The 18,347-nt window shown below is 34.7% G+C and overlaps 1 pseudogene; it reads right to left on the bottom strand.

The window, feature by feature from the left end:
• Positions 1 to 13,329: 13,329 nt before the first annotated feature.
• On the bottom strand, positions 13,330 to 14,437 carry LOC100685004 (annotated as a pseudogene).
• Positions 14,438 to 18,347: the final 3,910 nt, after the last annotated feature.

The raw sequence follows: 18,347 nt of genomic DNA, 5'->3' as shown, positions 1-18,347 counted from the left end.
AAGAGACTGTCTTTTTTCCATTGAATATTCTTCCTTGTTTTGTCGAAGATTAGTTGACCACAGAGTTGAGGGTCCATTTCTGAGTTCTCTATTCTGCTCCATTGATCTATGTGTCTGTTTTTGTGCCAGTACCACACTGTCTTGTGATGCCTCCAGATTTGGTTTTCTTTTTTAAGATTACTTTGGCTATTGAGGGTCTTTTCTGGTTTCACACAAGTTTTAGGATTGTTTGTTCCAGCTCTTTTTTTTTTTAAATTTATTTTTTATTGGTGTCAATTTGCTAACATATAGAGTAACACCCAGTGCTCATCCTGTACCAGCTCTTTGATTTGAAGGGACATATATACCCCAATGTTTATAGCAGTAATGTCTACAATCACCAAAATATGGAAAGTTCCCGGATGTCCTATTGACAGATGAATGGGTAAAGATGTATATACATACAGTGGAATATTACTCAGCCAGCAAAAAGAATAAAATCTTCCATTTGCAATGAATGGATAGAATTAGAAGGTATTATGCTAAGTGAAATATGTCAGTCAGGGAAAGACAAATATCATATGACTTCACTCATGTGTGGAATTTAAGGAAAAAAACAGATGAATGTAGGGGAAGGGAAGGAAAAATAAAATAAGATGAAAATAGAGAGTCAAAACATAAGAAACTCCTTACTATTGAAAACAAATTGAGGGTTGATAGAGCACAGGTGAGGGATAAGGTCGTTGGGTGATGGGTATTATGAAGGGCAACTAATGTAATGAGCACTGGGTATTATATGCAACTGATGAATCACTAAATTCTACCCTTGAAATTAATAATATAGTATATGTTAACTAAATTGAATTTAAATAAAAACATAAAAAAACTAAAGGAAAAGAGAAAATCTTGAAAGTAGAAATAAGTGACTCCTCATCTCACACATACAAATGATCCATAATAACATTAACAGCTAATTTGTCATCAGAAACCTCTGATCATCTGGAGGATGGGGCTGTGGGATGATATACTCAGAGTGCTGAGAGAAAGGATCAGTACTCAAGGATCTTATTTCGGGCAGAATTCTTCTTCAAGAATGAAGGAGATATTAAGACATTCCTAAATAAGTAAAATTTGAGAATTCACTGCTATCACTCATGTCCTACAAGAAACAATCAAAGGAATCCTTCAGGATAAAATAAAAATATGTTTGACAAAGGTGCCTGGGTGGTTCAGTCAGTTAAGCATCTGACTGTTGGTTTTGGCTTAGGTCATGATCTTTCAGTTGTGGGATTGAGCCCCGTATCAGGCTCTGTGCTTAGTGTGGAGCCTGAGACTCTCTCTCCCTCTTCCTCTGTCCCTCCCCACTCATGTGCTCTCTCTCTCTAAAATGAATAAATAAAATCTTAAAAAATATATAAATATTAGACAAGGAACCCTTGGCAGCTAAATCTGTTAAACCTCCAACTCTTGATTTTGGCTCATGTCATGATCTCAGGCTTGTAAGCTTCAGCCCCACACAAAGCTCCACTTTGCTTCAGCATGGAGTCTGCATGTTCCTTCCCTCTGCTGGTACATGCTCTCTTGCTCTCTCATTCTCTCTCTCAAATAAATTAAATAAATAAATAAATAAATAAATAAATAAATAAAATCTTTAAAAAATTTTTTCTAAAAATATACTAGGCAATACCTTGAATACACATGAAAAAATAAGGAACACTAGTAAATAGTAAATAGATAATAGGTAAATATAAAAGATAATAAAAATTAATTTTTTGTGTAAATTTTTTCCAATCTGATTTAAAAGACAACAGCATGAAGCAATAATTACGAATCTACGTTGATGAACACCCAATATATGAAGGTGTAATTTGTGATCATAATAGCATAAAAAAAGGCGGAGTATGCAGCTACAAAGGAGCAAAGATTTTATATACTTTTGAAGTTAGGGTGGTATTAATCCTAACTAGATTATTATAAATTAAGATGACAATTGCATTCCCCAGGGAAATGACTAAGCCAAAAAAAATCTCAAAAGTATATAATAAAATAAGGGCATTAAAATGATACATTAAAAATCTAACACAAAATAAGACATCAATGGAAGAAATGAATAAAAAGACAAAGATATATAGAAAAATGACAGCAAAATGGCAGAACTAAGGCCTCATCAGAAATTATAATCAGCAAAATAATTTAAACTCTTTAATTACAATACAGAGATTGCATATAGTTTTTAAAGAATAAACTGTTTATGAAAAGTTTGCTTTACATCAAATTCATAAATTAATTGTATGTGACGCTTTTCCTTAATGCCTCAATCTTCAGTGAAGTTATTTAACAACTTCCATCAAAAGCCTTATCAGCTTTCTATGAAAAACATTTAGAAAGAGGGTTTTCATCTCTTCACAAAATAGTGTTGAGATAATTGGACAGCCACGTGCAGAAGAATGAAACTGGACCATTTCCTTACACCATGTACAATAATAGACTCAAAATGGATGAAAGACCTTGATGTGAGTCAGAAATCTATCAAAACCCCAGAGGAGAACATAGGTGGCATTTTCTATGACCTTGGCCATGGCAACTTCTTGCTAGCCATGTCTCCAAAGGCAAGGGAAACAGGCAAAAATGAACTACCGAGACTTCATCAAGACAAAAACCTTTTGCACAGCAAAGGAAACAGTCAACAAAACCAAGACAACTGACATATCAGATAAAGGGCCAGTAACACCCAAAGAACAAATAATCCAATCAAGAAATGAGAAGACATGAACAGACATTTCTCCAAAGAAGGCTTACAAATGGCCACAGACACCTAAAAAATGTTCCACATCACTCGGTATCAGGGAAATACAAATCAAAAACCACAATGAGATATACCACCTCACAATGGTCAGAATGGCTAAAATTAACAAGTGAGGAAGCCATAGATGTGTGAGGATGTGGAGAAAAGGAACGCTCTTACACTGTTGGTGGGAATGCAAACTGGTGCAGGCACTCTGGAAAACAGTGTGGGTGTTCCTCAAGAAGTTGAAAATAGGGCTAGCCTATGACCCAGCAATTGCACTATTGAGCTTTTACCCCAAAGTTACAAATGTACTGATCCAAAGGAGCACCTGCACTCTGATGTTTATAGCAGCAATGTCCACAATAGCCAAACCATGGAAAGAGCCCAGATGTCCATCAACAGATGAAAGGATAAAGATGTGGTATATATACATATATGTACAATGCACTACTACTCAGCCATCACAAAAATGAAATCTTGTCATTTGCAACAATATGGTTGCAAATAGGATAGGATATTATGCTAAGTGAAATAAGTCAATCAGAGAAAGATAATTATCATATGATCTCACTCACATGTGGAATTTAAGAAATAAAACAAGATCACAGAGGAGGAGAGGAAACAAGAAAACAAGACAAAATCAGAGGGAGATAAACCATAAAAGACTCTTAATCACAAGAAACAAACTGAGGGTCGCTAGAGGGGAGGGGGCCAGGGCATGGGGTAACTGGGTGATGGATATTAAGGAGGACATATGATGCAATGAACACTGGTTATTATATAAGACTGTTGAATCACTGGCATCTAACTCTGAAACCAATAATACATTATATATGTTAATGAATTGAACTTAAACAAAAAAAAAGATTTCCATTGGTGAGAAGGAACCATCAGTTTGCCATCTGTCATAAGCATAGACACATACAAAGCTGACTATAAGAATGTAAGTTCAGTCACTTAAAATTGTTTTTTTTTTTTAAGGTTTTCATTTCCCCAGATTGTACCTTGAATTTCTAAGAATCAAGGAAAATCAAGAAAGCTATATTATACTTTCCCTTCTGTGTCTTAGAGAATTTTGAAGATTTTTATTAGGTCAGATGACCATGTTCTAGTATCAGATAAATATGTCTTCAACCATTTGTTTAATGTTGCTAAAATTTAAAATGTCTCAACTATTGTGGTTGTGATGGCCTGAGATATTTTTTAAAAGAACAAGGCATTACTGTCAACTCTGTCATGTTCTATATTTGTTAGAGACAAAAAATGAAAGACAACGGAGAAAGACATACAGAGTGAGAAACTGATTCTATTAAGTGATTGATAAAAAATAGCATTGAGAAGGACATGAGGAAGTAAAGCATTATTAGAGGAAGTGTTCTCTCTGTGCTATAGCTCACTTTATTTCAGATGTCTGCTTTTTTTCATAAGGTCACACTGGCCTTGATCATTTATGAAAATATTAATAGTAGTTCAAACCCAGAAACTAGATTTTGAAGTGAGAACCTCATAGAAATTTTAAAAGAGAAGGTGCACTTGGGTGGCTCAGTCCATTAAGCATCTGATTCTTGATTCCAACTCAGGTCATGATCTCAGGGTGGTGAGACTGAGCCCCACATTGGGCTCCATGCTGGTCGTGCAGCCTGCTTGCAATTCTCTCTCTCCCTCTCCTTTTGCTCACTCTCTTAAAAATAAATAAATAAGTCTAAAAGAGAAGAAGCATTTAGAGGGCAAATGCTTGAGAACCAATGTACCTCAAGCTTCATTCCTTCTCATAAATACCTGAACTTGTTTCAATGTTGTTGGAAGTTTAGGGAAAACAGTTGAGGGTGACAATTAATTGGTCAATTGTAAGGGGCACACAGGAAAGAGTAGAAATATTTAAGGAAAATAACTTATAAAGATAATTAAGAGTCCATTAATTATCTCTCCATACATATGGTACAGTGTATCAGATTGTTTCCTTAGCAACAAAATGGAATGAATATTATTGATTTAGATGACTTCATTTTGAACTGTGGAACTATGAGGTTTCTGGTGAGTTTCTTCCTTCATTGAGGCTTCTCCTGGTTGTAGTGAGGTTATTAAATTAGGTGAATAAGTAAATGTTCATCTTATCTAATAACTTGATATTCAACTAATGATGCTTTATTAACATTCTCCTTCTCAAATCTGAGATATATCTTCAGATCTCAGTTTATCTTGGAATCACAAGACTGAGATCCATCATAACTTTAATTTTCAATTCATAATACTGCATAGACACAGAACAACATAATCTTCTTCAACCCTTTGGATTCATAACTTGTCCTCTATTCATCTTTACCTTAAGTGTACTCTTCCTAAAAACATAATACTATGCTTTGTTCCTTTCACTTTTCCTAGTTCAGGAGTGACACTTCAGTAATTGTCTGTCATCCACCATGATCTATTTTTGACCATTAAATAAGGATCACTTTAAAGACTGACCTTAGTAATAATTTACTGAGTTGTTCTATATGCCAGGCATGTTAGATACTGAAAAGACTGAGCAAACATGACCTCCACAGTTCCCAAGCAATTATAATTTAGACAGAGATACAAGTACATACACAGGTAAGTTTAATGGTATCAATAAATGCACTTGATATAGATAGTACAGCAAGCACATAGAAAAGGCATTTAACTGAAACTACTGGGGTAGAGTTGGGGAAAACTTGGCAGTTATGAAAGCTTCCTAGTGGAAATGATAATCTAAGTTGAAGCATGAAGTATAAATTGCAATTAACCAGATGGAATAAGTGATAAAAAATACATAAACACAGGAAAAAAACATGCCTGAATGCCTGGAAGTAAGAGAAAAAAACAGTAGGTGTTAGAGGAGCTGATTATAATTTGATGTGCTATAGTATAGGGCGTGTGCATGCATGCATATGTGTGTGTGTGTAATGTCTAGTCAGGGAAATATAAAGGTAAATAGAAACGAAGTTAAAATCATTTTTTTATAAAAATCACCATTGAACATTGCAACAACATGTCTTATTATTGCTCACAGACTAACTTATGCCACACACCCCAAATCTTTCTTCCTCAAATTGTAACTACCATATTTAGTCTTGTTCCTTAACAACAGGATTCTAAGAAAGTTCCATTCTCATGCTCTACAGAAGACACAACTTGAAAAAGTAAACATCCAGATGTTCATGTAAAAATAAAACAAAGAAAAGCAGAAAATTGGCAAGTACCCTCTGTTCACATACTATCTGCTCCTTACACATTACTGACATGGCTTCTCTGAATAGCATATATTAAGAATAGAGAATGTTTTTGCACGGTTTACTATCAATTCAATTCACAGGTTCAATTTCCAACAAGCTCAAGAAGTTGGAAGTTTCTGGTTAGTGAAAAAAAAAAAGTCTAGCAAAACATATATACCTAGATATATAATACATAATAAAATTATATATATATAATACATCTCATTAATTTATCAGAAAATCATCTTCATGTACTGTTGTTATATGTCAATTGGGCTATAGAACGTAATAAATGTTTAGATACACTTTTCTGGACCCCCTTGATAGCCATTTTCTAAATGTCCCATTTTACTTTTAGTGGAAAGAGTTAGACTAATTTATTTGGATATATGTCTTCCCAAGAGGATCATGTCATTTTTATTTTATATATCCAAATAAATATTTTTTTCTTCTTTTTGCAATCCTGAAAAAGTCACATTTCAAGTCTTTCATTTATTTCTCTGCACTCTGGGAAATGGTGGAAATTAATAGGCAAATGATTGTAGGTCCCTGTTTTAGATTATTGCTGTTTCTTAAGGAAAATAAATCAACTATTTAGTAAACCTCTTAAAAAGACAATATGACTGTTCAAAAAAGAGTCTAGCTATTCAATTTGTAATTTAAGTTATCGTAAAGGAATGTGGTAGAGGCTAATAAAGTTTACTTATGTTGTTTAATGAGTTCCCCAGACAAATTCAAGGTATAGATTTTATGGATATAAATTTATTTCTCTTTGCTCGATAGGATTGTTAGGGTCTTAAATATGGGTTATTCTATTTTTAAACACTCCACTAAATATTTAAGTATTATGAGTGGTTAAAATGAAAGTATTTTTTTGCAAAATTTTTAGCTCCTGAAGTAGAGAAATACATAGAGAATTAAAACAAAAACAAAAACTAAAAAACAAACACTGTCAAAACTATCAGGTAATGCCCCTTACCTTAAAATATTTAATAATTCATGGCCAGTGTGGACCTATCTTTTGCAGTTGCCCTCCCTCCTCTGAATTCTTCATTTCTCTCATTCTCTTTATTGCAGTAGCTTTTACAAAAAGAAAAAAAAAAAAAGTCTGTTCTCTAAGACAGTGCTCAGTTTTTCAAGTCTTCTCCCTGAAGACTTAGAAATATCCATGATTTCAGAAAAAAGAGATCAGAGATCACTTCCCAAAGTATTCACCAGACCAGTAATTTAAGTAGAACACTTTTCTCCCCTAAAATAGCTGGGAGGCAGTGCACTTTAGCAGGAAAACACTAGGCTAGTTGTCAAGGGACATGAGATCTTATTTCAGGTCAAAAATAATAGAATTGTGTTTTTGTCTCAATACTTTTTTTTTCTATTTTTACCCTCATGGGCTTTATTGGTGGAGGAGTATATTTCTAGCTTGTTAAAACAGATTTGAAAATGGTTTAGTATAAATATCCATGAATATTATAACTTTCTTATAGATTAATTTGAACACATAAATGCTGAGAGTTTTAATCTTGTCCTGGTTAATTTTGGGGCTTTCAGGATAACTATTTTTCTACTGCTCTGAGGCATTCATTTTAGGCTTAGTCGCCTAATCAGCTATGGATATATAAGGGCCATGGTTGACAACTGCATAAGCATTTTCATTTGCGAAGCATTAAAATGCATTCTTTTTAGTTAAGTAAAGAATTTATTAATAGAAAATTACCCAATCGATGGGAGTACTGAAAGGCAAGCTCCTAAAAGGAGCAGTAGTACAGGAATACAAAAGTCATGCCACACAATCAGTGACCTGAGGAAACCAGTGCCACCAGGGGACACTAAAACCAGAGGTTCCTCTATTGTCCCTGCTTTTCCTAGAAACTGGATGTGGTGGCCACCACTGCTGCATCCTGCTGAATCCATTATTTTCTGCTTCTCTCATCATTGCCTCCTAATTTGCAGTCCTGGACAGACATAGACAAGAATCTAAGTCTGAGTGATGCTTGAAGGCCTCTTGCTGAAATTACAATGCCTGAAAACAAGGAAGCTCACATTTTTTTTCTCAATAAAGCAGCAGTCCTGTTGCATGATTACCATTGGAAAACACATTGCGTCTTTAATTTTGGGCTGCTAGTGACACATTAGGAACCAAACTATGAAGGTATTGAAATGAAAGTAGTTTGTAAGGCACCGAATGGCCTTTACATATGTCTATTATAATTTATATAATTAATATCAAGAAGATATGCAAATATGTATGTTCTATAAAGCAATTTGTTATAGAATGTAAAATAGGAACGATGCATTTTCAGCTCAATAAAAGTAACAATTCCATAAGCTATAACATTCTAGAAAATACTGTTCATCCATTTTCCATGTTAAATATATAAGAATATTATTCTTTCTCCTTCATTGATATTTGCCCTATTAAAAATCATCTTAATTGATACTAGGGTTAAATATAAAAATAGATGTCTTGGTCTACGCATTATGAATATAATTCTACTCTTTCACTTAGATGGTGAAATATCTAGCTTTTAGTCAAAATTTATCTATTGCTAGTAGCTTTTAATCATCAGATCATGATATATGTTGAATGTAAGTAAAAATTAAAGTATGATATACAGGGGATCCCTGGGTGGCGCAGCGGTTTGGCGCCTGCCTTTGGCCCAGGGCGTGATCCTGGAGACCCGGGATCGAATCCCACATCGGGCTCCCGGTGCATGGAGCCTGCTTCTCCCTCTGCCTGTGTCTCTGCCTCTCTCTATTTCTCTCTCTGTGACTATCATAAATAAATAAAAATTTAAAAAAAAAAAAAAAATTAAAGTATGATATACAGTTACTGGTACTTCTCGAATAAATAACATGGCATCTTTTCTATAGTGAAGTACTAAAGAAAGTGGAGGGCTGAGGGACAGGGAGGATACTGAAAGATTCAGCAAGGATGAAAGGGATTTTTCTGTCTTCCCATACACAAGAGAAAGCTAAGAGATACAGAAAAAAAAATTATGGACAAAGAAATTGAATTTCTTTCCTGCTGACTTGATAAAGACAGCGTGAGTGAGGATGGTGCCTTGGTCAGAAATAGACTAGATGAATAATTGCTTGTAATCTGTGTTTTCCTGGATATAAACATAAAGAGAACCAACCAAAGACATAACACCATTGCCAGGAAGGGAGAAAATGGAAGATAATCGTTCCTCAGGCACTGAAAAGAAAAAGAAGTCCTGATCATTTGATTTTTATCAACAAAGTCCTAGGAAAGATGAGAGACTGTAAAGAGAGGTAAGTTCTCACTGAGGTCATTTCTGCCCGACTCTGGAAATAAAGTATCAAAAGATTAGGTAAATGGATTTTGTGGGATGGAGTTACTTAAAATTTTTCAATTTCCAGATATACAGTTGACTTTACCTTAGATACTTCTTATACAGATTTTCTCTTACTTCAAATTTTAATATGCTTTAAAAAAAAATTCATTGTATTTTCAACCCTTCCCAGAAAGCCTTAAAAAAGGAAATAAGAAACCTAAGCCAATAAGAATTCCACAAAATTAATTTACTAGATCATTTATCAGAACTTTTAAATATGATGTTGTGACCATAGTTTATGAGTTAAGAGGATACTTTAAACTGAAGTTATAGCTCATCCATGACCTAAGAATGGCAAATGAAAGGCAATAAAACATGACTGTTACCAAAGACCAGGACTTCCTCCAGGTAGGAAAGCAAGCATAGTGAAAATAGAACAGGTGAACTACTGGAACCAGAATTAGGCCTTAACAAGGCACCTGATATGCCCTAACCTGCCGAGGTCCATTTTCTTGTGTTCTGCAGTAAGCAATAGTTCTATTTTTCTGGTATTCTTAGGGAGCCATTATTGCTGGTATTCAAGCTGTGATTACCAATGAGTACTAGCAAAGTTTTTGCCTTCAGGAAGCTCTCAGTAAAAACCAGATCAGATAAAAGATATATTATGTGATGTGAATTTCCTTTCTTTTCTATTAGTGTTTATATTAGACTCCATCCAATATCATTTGGCTGACTGCAGAGCTTAAAACTACTCAGATCTCAACCCCTCAGGTTCTCATCATCGGGAGCTTTTTATGGCTTTGAAGGATGTTGCTGTTAACGACAACACACCCTTGAATACGAAGTGAGGAGACACTCTAATTCAGCATTTCAAGTCCCAACCCATTCGAAATCTTAAACCAATTAACAAACCAGGGAATTTCATTTTATCTAAAATTGTTTTATCTTATTACTTTTTCTCACATTCTGAAAAAAGTTTCAAAAAACAAGAATAAAGTTAAACCAACCCCAAACAAAATTAGATGGCCAAGTAGAATTGCTGTGTTTTAGAGGGGGTTGCCACTTTCCTGAAGTATGGCAGCATGTAAAAAATGTTTAGAGTTCAAATGATGTGTTTCAAAATGACCCCAGCTATGTAATCCCCACTTAGGTCAAGATACAGAATGTGAGCAGCATCCCGGAAGTATGAAAGACGGACCATACCAATGTCAACCACTCTTTGATTTCTATCGTCATAGATTAGTTTTGACTAATCTTGAACTTAATTTAAGTGAAATTATGCCAAATGTTCACTTTCATGTCCGGTTTCTTTCACTTGAAGTTATGTCTGTGAGACTCATTTATGTTTTATTTGTTGCAATAATTTGTTTTTTGCCTTTGTACAGTATCCCAATGAATGAATATATGAATATGCTACATTTTAATTATCCATTTTACCGGTAAAGAACATTTGGGTAATTTATATTTTGAAATTATTACAGAAAATTCTTCAACTAACATTCTTGTATATGTCTTTTGCTGCATATGCGTAATGCACACAAAGTAAGCATATGCCAGTTTTAGTTGGCTTTGACAGTTTTCCAAAGTAATTGTGCCTTGATCATGCCAGAACAAGATGGGTTATCAGTTGCTTTTCATTTTTGTGTACATTCTTCTATTTCAATATTTTTTGTACTGCATACTTTTTCCAAACTTTATTTTTTGATAAAAAACCTTTCTAAACAAGCTATACAGTTGAATGTGTGCAAGTGGGGTACTAAAGAAAAGGCTCTTAAATATGACTGAACAAAAACAGAACAATGGGCAAACAGTAAATAAGAATTATCTATCTTTGATGAGCTTTGCAATCAGAAATAGCCCTAGTTGAAAAGCAGGAAAAAAACAAAAAAAAAAAACAAAAAAACAGAGTATAATACAGCCCTGAGATAAGTCACAGTGCATTCTCCCTATCTTACAGAAAACAAGGGCAAGTAAGGGATTCAACAGTTCTCCACAAGAAACTGAAGACAGTAATTACGGCCTTTACTGATGTTTGTAATATAATGAGATGCACAGAAATATTATCTATAATTTTACCTTAAGTCTATGACATACATAAAACATAGTTTCCTATTACATTTTGGTATGAAACCTATTGTCCTTCTTAGAAAAGGCAGATGGTACCTATTATATTTTAACAATGAACATCCTGAGTTTTTTTTTTTAAGTCTCAAAACTGAGAGGTATTTGAGAAAAGAGAAAATTTGAATTTATCTCAAATATACAGAAGATGAACAGATGTTAGAATAAAACCACAATAACAGGGATGCCTGGGTGGCTTAGTGGGTTGAGCATCTGCCTTCAGCTCAGGGCGTGATCCTGGAGTCCTGGAAACGAGTCCCACATCGGGCTCCCTATGAGGAGCCTGCTTTTCCCTCTGCCTATGTCTCTGCCTCTCTCTGTGTGTCTCTCATGAATTAATAAATAAAATCTTTAAAAGAAAAACCACAATAACAAGAAGAAAACCCAATATATTTAGAAATATTAGAGTTTAATATCACATTACACTTTGGTAATATATCACTAGGATTTCCAAAAATAAATAAATTATTGGCTTATTTAAAAACCCTCTATTTTATATATGTAAATATATTTTTTATTATAAAAATATATAAAAAATTTACTTTCTACATACAAAATCGAGATATCATATAGCTCACCTCCTATTTAGATAAGACTGAATAGGCTGAGAAAATGGAGAATATCCTCCATTTTAAACAAAATATATTTATGTTCTATTTAAGGATATTATTGATGTAACATAATAGCATAAAGAGAATTTCCTCTGAGAGAACAGCAGTTATAAATAGTGAGAATAGTTGAGGGTTACAGTTATATATTACAGAGGGTCCATATTAAGTGGACAAGTCTCTGGGCTGGGCTTTGAAGGATTGAATTCTATTTGTATGTCAGAAATTATATTATTTTGTGACCTTGAACAAGCTGCTTAAATTCACTGCCTCATAATTTTCCATAAGCATAATGAGTCTAGTAGTACTTGTTCTTCCATTCTAAAGATTGATTGGAATGCTCTTTCAGAAGAATGATTGTCTATTAATCTCATTAGGATTATTTTTAATATTTCATGTCTTCTGCATGGAATACTTTCATGAAAATAGTTCAACAAGGCTTTCAAGGAAAGATATAACACTAAAATTCTGTGGTTATCATAAAAGATAAGAGTTGATCTTCACCTTAGAACTTGTATAACTAATAATAGGATCAGCCATGAATGATTTAAACAGTAATTCTGCTCATTAAATTAAACAGTTCATTTCCCAAATTTTATGCTTCATAGAAATTGTTTTTCTGCCTAATCAATCCTGTCATCAACTAAGCAATTAACTTGCCTATGGATATTCTGGGTGTTGATCTGTCATAAGCATTAGGTTTCCTTCCAAAAGATTAAATATTGTAGCTTTTTATTTAAAAAAAACTGTATTTCTACAATTATGTTTCCTCATAAGGAATCAGTAATAGTAAAGACTCGACCACTTATTTGGAGAGGTTTCCACAAGGTATCCTATTTAATGTTATTTTCCTTTATAAAAGAATAAAGCATTGCCTCCTTAATATCAGACTGTCAGTTTTAGAATATTCTTAACACAACCTTAAACATTTGAAGGCTACATATATTGCTGCAAAAAAATGGAAGGCTGAAAGATAACAACCCTGAAGCTTGGTTGGCTATGGGTTCAGCTCTAATATTATTCACTGTTGCTTAAATTTGAAACATCGATAGAAACATTAATAAACTAACAATGCTTATTTCTCAGGACTCTACAATATTTATATACAAATTGTCCTACTTGTTCTAAGAGGGGAAGTGTTTTCTTTACAATTCTAATTTTAAAATAAAAAAAAAAGAAGATTTCTTTATTTACTAGATAGGGTCTGAAATGAAATTCAAGTTTGTTTGCTTGGGGTATTTTTTTAGAAAATGTTTATTTTTCAACAACCTTATTTCTGTTTTGTTTGCCTCTGAAAGAGCACCTTAAAACCACTCGGTGGTTGTTCCCACCCGTTCAGTGGCCAGAGCAGTGGGAGGTGCGGACCAGTCTCAGTGGCAGGCTGAGTGCTCCAGTTGTCAGTAGGGAATTGCTGAATAGGCACAGAGGTTACACGCATGCCTCAGATTGGGTAGCAGTGAACTCAGGAGCTGGAGCAGTCCATTCATCCTGAAATTCCTCCATGGTCACAACCTTTTCAGCAGCCACCTGCTCTTCATTTTCAATCTCTTCAGGATCTCTGCAGAAGTAGAGCTTAGGCATGACCTCCCATGGGTGTTCACAGGAAATGGTGCCAGGCATGAAAAAAACTTTTCAGGCCAGCATCCATATCAGACCCATGGAGCCAGCTCCCTTGTTGCGAGGGAGCAATGTCCACATAGCAGAGGAGAGTCTGAGTTACACAGAGCGATGGTGGGCAGGTGAACATAAAACACCTCTATGAGAGGCTGGGATCAGTAACCACCAGAAGCCTCAGCTCCCAGAAGGCTGCCTGGATCTGGCTAGTGAAGTTTCCAGAGATGAAGCAACCAGCAATGGGAGTGGCTCCAGTAGCAGCAGCAAACTTCACCACAGCTCGCTGGCTACTATTCCTGGATGAATTGACATTGACATCAGCTGAGTTTCCAATGGCAACAATGACAGAGGTGCCAGCAGAAGTGTCTCCTATGTTCTCTAGATTTATGATGCAGGTACCTTCACTTTTCCTTTTGTAGATGTACTGTTCCATGTGGAAGTCAAGGTTCATGCCACCTACGTGGGTTTCTGCTGCAAATAATTTGAGAACATCCTCCTCCTTCATTTGCAGGACATAAGAGCTCCAGACGTTGTGAAAGTTAAAACTTAAAGTTACAATAGGAATACAGAACAGCCCTGAATGGACTCCTCCCTGGGCAGCACAGAAAGGTCAGATCTATTATGGATTATTGTACTTTATTAATGGTATTTAATCACATTAACTTTTTTTTTGAAGAGGAATATCACTGAGTTTATTTCTTTAATGTGTAGCACACTACATGGGAATAAATAACTAATAACTCTTTGAATGGAGAATGAATAGATGGATGTACTTACAGGTTTGCTTACAACAGACATGTTCTAGAGTCACAAAGAACTTTCTTTCATTATAATCAATCCATCTATTTCATATTATTGTCATATTTTAAAGTTCCTAGTATGGCTTTCATTAGCATATTATATAAAGAGAAAGAAAATGAGTCACAATCTTTAAAATTTTTTAGATTTTATTTATTTATTCATGAGAGACACAGAGAAAGAGAGGCAGAGATATAGGCAGAAGGAGAAGCAGGCTCCATGCAGGGAGCCCGATATAGAACTCGATCCTGGGACTCCAGGATCATGGCCTGGGTGGAAGGCAGAGGTGTAACAGCTGACCCACCCAGGTGTCCCTTTAAAGATTTTTCTAAAGATAGCCATGGGAAAATTATTTCTCAATTTCCATCCCTCTCCCCCGCCAAATTCTAGGTACTCATATTTCAAGCACTTACTATTATCCTAGATAATTTTTAAAGTTATTTCATTTAATCCTGAAAGGAACAGAGCATATTGTAGAAAAGCCTTCTGTGTGTGTGTGTGTGTGTGTGTGTGTGTATGTGTGTGTGTGAAGGAGAGAATTTAAGCAAATCACAAATCACATGATAGCAAGTGGCATAGCCCAAATTAAACTGCAGAGTCATTTTATTATGAACTATGTAAGGCTATTTTCATTTTCCGCAACTATCTTTCTCTTTCTTACCTCTATTTTTAGGATTGTGAAATAATCTCCAATTTTGGATTGGTAATCTCTGCAAATTTGCTAAGTCATTTGTCTTCTAAAATCAGGAGAAAGACAAGCAAGAGACAAGACTGCAAAGGAATATGGATAGAGCTAAATTGGATTATAAGAAGTTTGCACATCAATCTTGGCACATTGACAAAGAACATGGTTCCTTGTCATTGTTCAGATCTCTGGTTAATGTCACCTTCCCTAGAGTCTTCTCTGGATTATTCTATGCAACACAGTCCCCTCACTCTGTCTTCACTAAGCATATTTATACTCTTTGTAATATTACTGATATTTGAGATGTTATTATTGACATGTTTGATTACTGTCTGTCTTGCCCTCCAAAAACTAGCTCTTGAGGGTGTGGTCTTTGCTTCTTTTGTTCATCATTGTCTCTCCACTGGACAATATTTGGTAGAATTAAGTTGGACTAGTAATACCGTTTAATTATCATTAAATGAATTACTTACTCACTTTCAGGATCAAGCCATGTATTTTAGGGAAGCTGCATAAGGTCTCTGTGGTGGTTTTTCCATTTATTGAAAAAGGTGACTACCTCATAGTGAGTAATAAGCATTAGATGAAATTAAGTGAAGTAATGTGAACTGTGGTTATTTGTCCCTTAGGAGACCCCTCATAGAATGTTTGCTGCTATGGTCACATAAGATATTTATTTGATAAAACAATGCAGTGAAATAATAATGATGATTTATTATGAAATGCACATGTTTATGCACAAATTTAAAGTGTGGAGAAATCAAGGATAAAAGAAGGCAAGCTAGTGGTTGATAATTTTATAGTCAAAAAAGGGATTGCATCTTAATCTTGAGTCCACATTTCTAACTTGAATCTCTCAACTTGCTTGCTGAGGCATGGGGGTGACTAGAGACTCTATTTATACAAAAACTTTTTGGAAAAGGTAGTGGATAATACAAATGACTATGGAACTCTGCTAAACTCACCAGTTCATTTCACTTTAAACAGCCAATAGTCATTAAGCAGAATGGATTTAAAGCAATGACCTAGAAATCACAGGCAGTGTGTAACCTATTACAAATCTCTTGAGCCATCCAGCCTGCCAACAATTTTTAAGCACCCTTTTGATTTTGAAGTTGCTATGTCATAAAATAACACTTTGGAAATTAGAGGAAAATAATGTAGAGTGTATATATGCTCTGAAACTTTAAATTTCACTATTTCACTGTAATTATCAGAGGGGAGGAATAGTAACTTAGTAAAATACAATTGCATTTTTTTTTCCAGCCAGGGGATCAGAGTTGTAGAGAGAAAAGGGTTTGTGTTTTCCCTACAACTAAACATTTCTTCTTTCCATACCCTATTCAGATCCTTCTCCTTCTCTATTTTTCAGTGCTATGTGTATCATTACAGTGGATCACCAATTAACATGTAAGTAATTGTATGATGATGATAATGATACTATGGCTTTCCCTCTCTTTCTCAGACAGCCCTGCAGATAAATTATAAGCGATCGATTCTTGTTGAAGTGAATAGATGGCCTAGTTTTGCTGCAATATTCAAGTTTTCTCCCCCTACAGTCAATTCCCAGTGTCCTAGTGATTTATCTACCTTTGCTAAATTTCGTGTTCATGTTCTTTTTACCAATGGCATGGAATTTTAATTAGCTTTTGATAAAATGTATAAGGATACTTTCTAAACTAGGAATGAAGAAAAACTGCATTTTTTTCTACCTCTACATGTCAAGATTTCTGCAAGCTAGTAGAAGCTAAAAGGCATTAATTGTTTGTGCATTTTTAACTAATGATATATAGGGCTCAATGTGTGACAATGCCTTGGTTATGTCCTGGGAAATCCGAAGTTCTGTTAGGTTTCTCAGTGTAATACAATGTGTTCAAGAACAACTGAATGCCTGTTTATCATTATTTCTACCATATTATTTTAAAATAATTTTAAAGTTAGAGAAAATTTACAAAAATTGTATAAAATAACTGAATTTTTTGCACTTTTTAATTTTCAACACTTGCCCACATTCAACTTTATCTCCCTATCAGAAATCACATAGTAGTTTTATAAACCCACAATACTTCAGCATACATTTCCTAAGACCAAATTATTTAATTACATAGCTATAATCCATAGTACAATAATCAAATTCAAGAAATGTAACTTCATTTTTTAAGAAAAATATTTTATTTATTTATACATGAGAAACACAAAGAGAGAGAGAGAGAGGCAGAGACACAGGCAGAGGGAGAAACAGGCTCCATGCAGGGTGCTTGACGTGGGACTCGATCCCGGATCTCCAGGATCATGGAGAAGGCTTGCTGAAGGCAGCGCCAAACTGATGAGCCACCTGAGCTGCCCAAGAAATGTAACTTCAGTACACCTTTTGTATACTTTACATTGCATATTCCAATTTCATCAATTGTCACAGTGGTGTGCTTTATAGCTATTTATTTTCTCATATAAGATTTGGTCTAGGATCAGAAATTGCATTTAGCTATCATGTCTATTTAGTTTCCTTCAAGTTGGAGCAGTTCCTTATGTCATGCTATTAAAGAATATAACCAGTAATTTTATAGAATATTCCTCAACTTAAAAACAAAACAAAACAAATAATATTCCTCAAGTTGGGTATTGCTGTCTCCCTCAAGTATGCATTATAGATTGGGACACTACAAAAATGATGTTGTATCTTTTTCAGAATACTATATCCAATAGCATATAATTTCTGTTTATCTTGTATTGATGATGTTGATTTTGATAGCTTGAATTGCTTATCTATTGTTGCTTACAAAATTAGCAGCTTAAAGAATATACAACTTTATTGTAGAACAATTTCACTGGGTCAGAAGAACAGGAATGGCTCAAGTGGGTGCTCTGTTTCAGAATCTTACTTTGCTATAATCAAGATATCAGTTGATGTTGTGGTATCATTTCAGGGCTCAACTACAAAAGGATCTGTTTCAATTCCATGGGCCTCTCAGTAGGGCAGCTCAGAATACAGCACCTTGCTTCATCAAATCAGTGAGGGAGAAAGTCTATTAGCAAGATGGGTTACAAACTTACATAGCGTCATATTGCAAGTGGCATCTTCACCATATTCTATGGATTTAAGTAGCAATTTCTGACCTTATTCAATGAAATGAGTTTATAGCAATCATGACTACCAGGAGGAGGGTATAATTGGGAGCCATCTAAGAGTCTGCCTTCTACACGGTAAGACATGCTTTCTGATTCTTT

Source organism: Canis lupus, chromosome 11, assembly GCF_011100685.1.
Source record: "Canis lupus familiaris isolate Mischka breed German Shepherd chromosome 11, alternate assembly UU_Cfam_GSD_1.0, whole genome shotgun sequence".
NCBI classification, from domain to species: Eukaryota; Metazoa; Chordata; class Mammalia; order Carnivora; family Canidae; genus Canis; species Canis lupus.
Note: the sequence above shows the minus strand (reverse complement) of the source record. Positions and strands in the feature narration are given on the sequence as shown.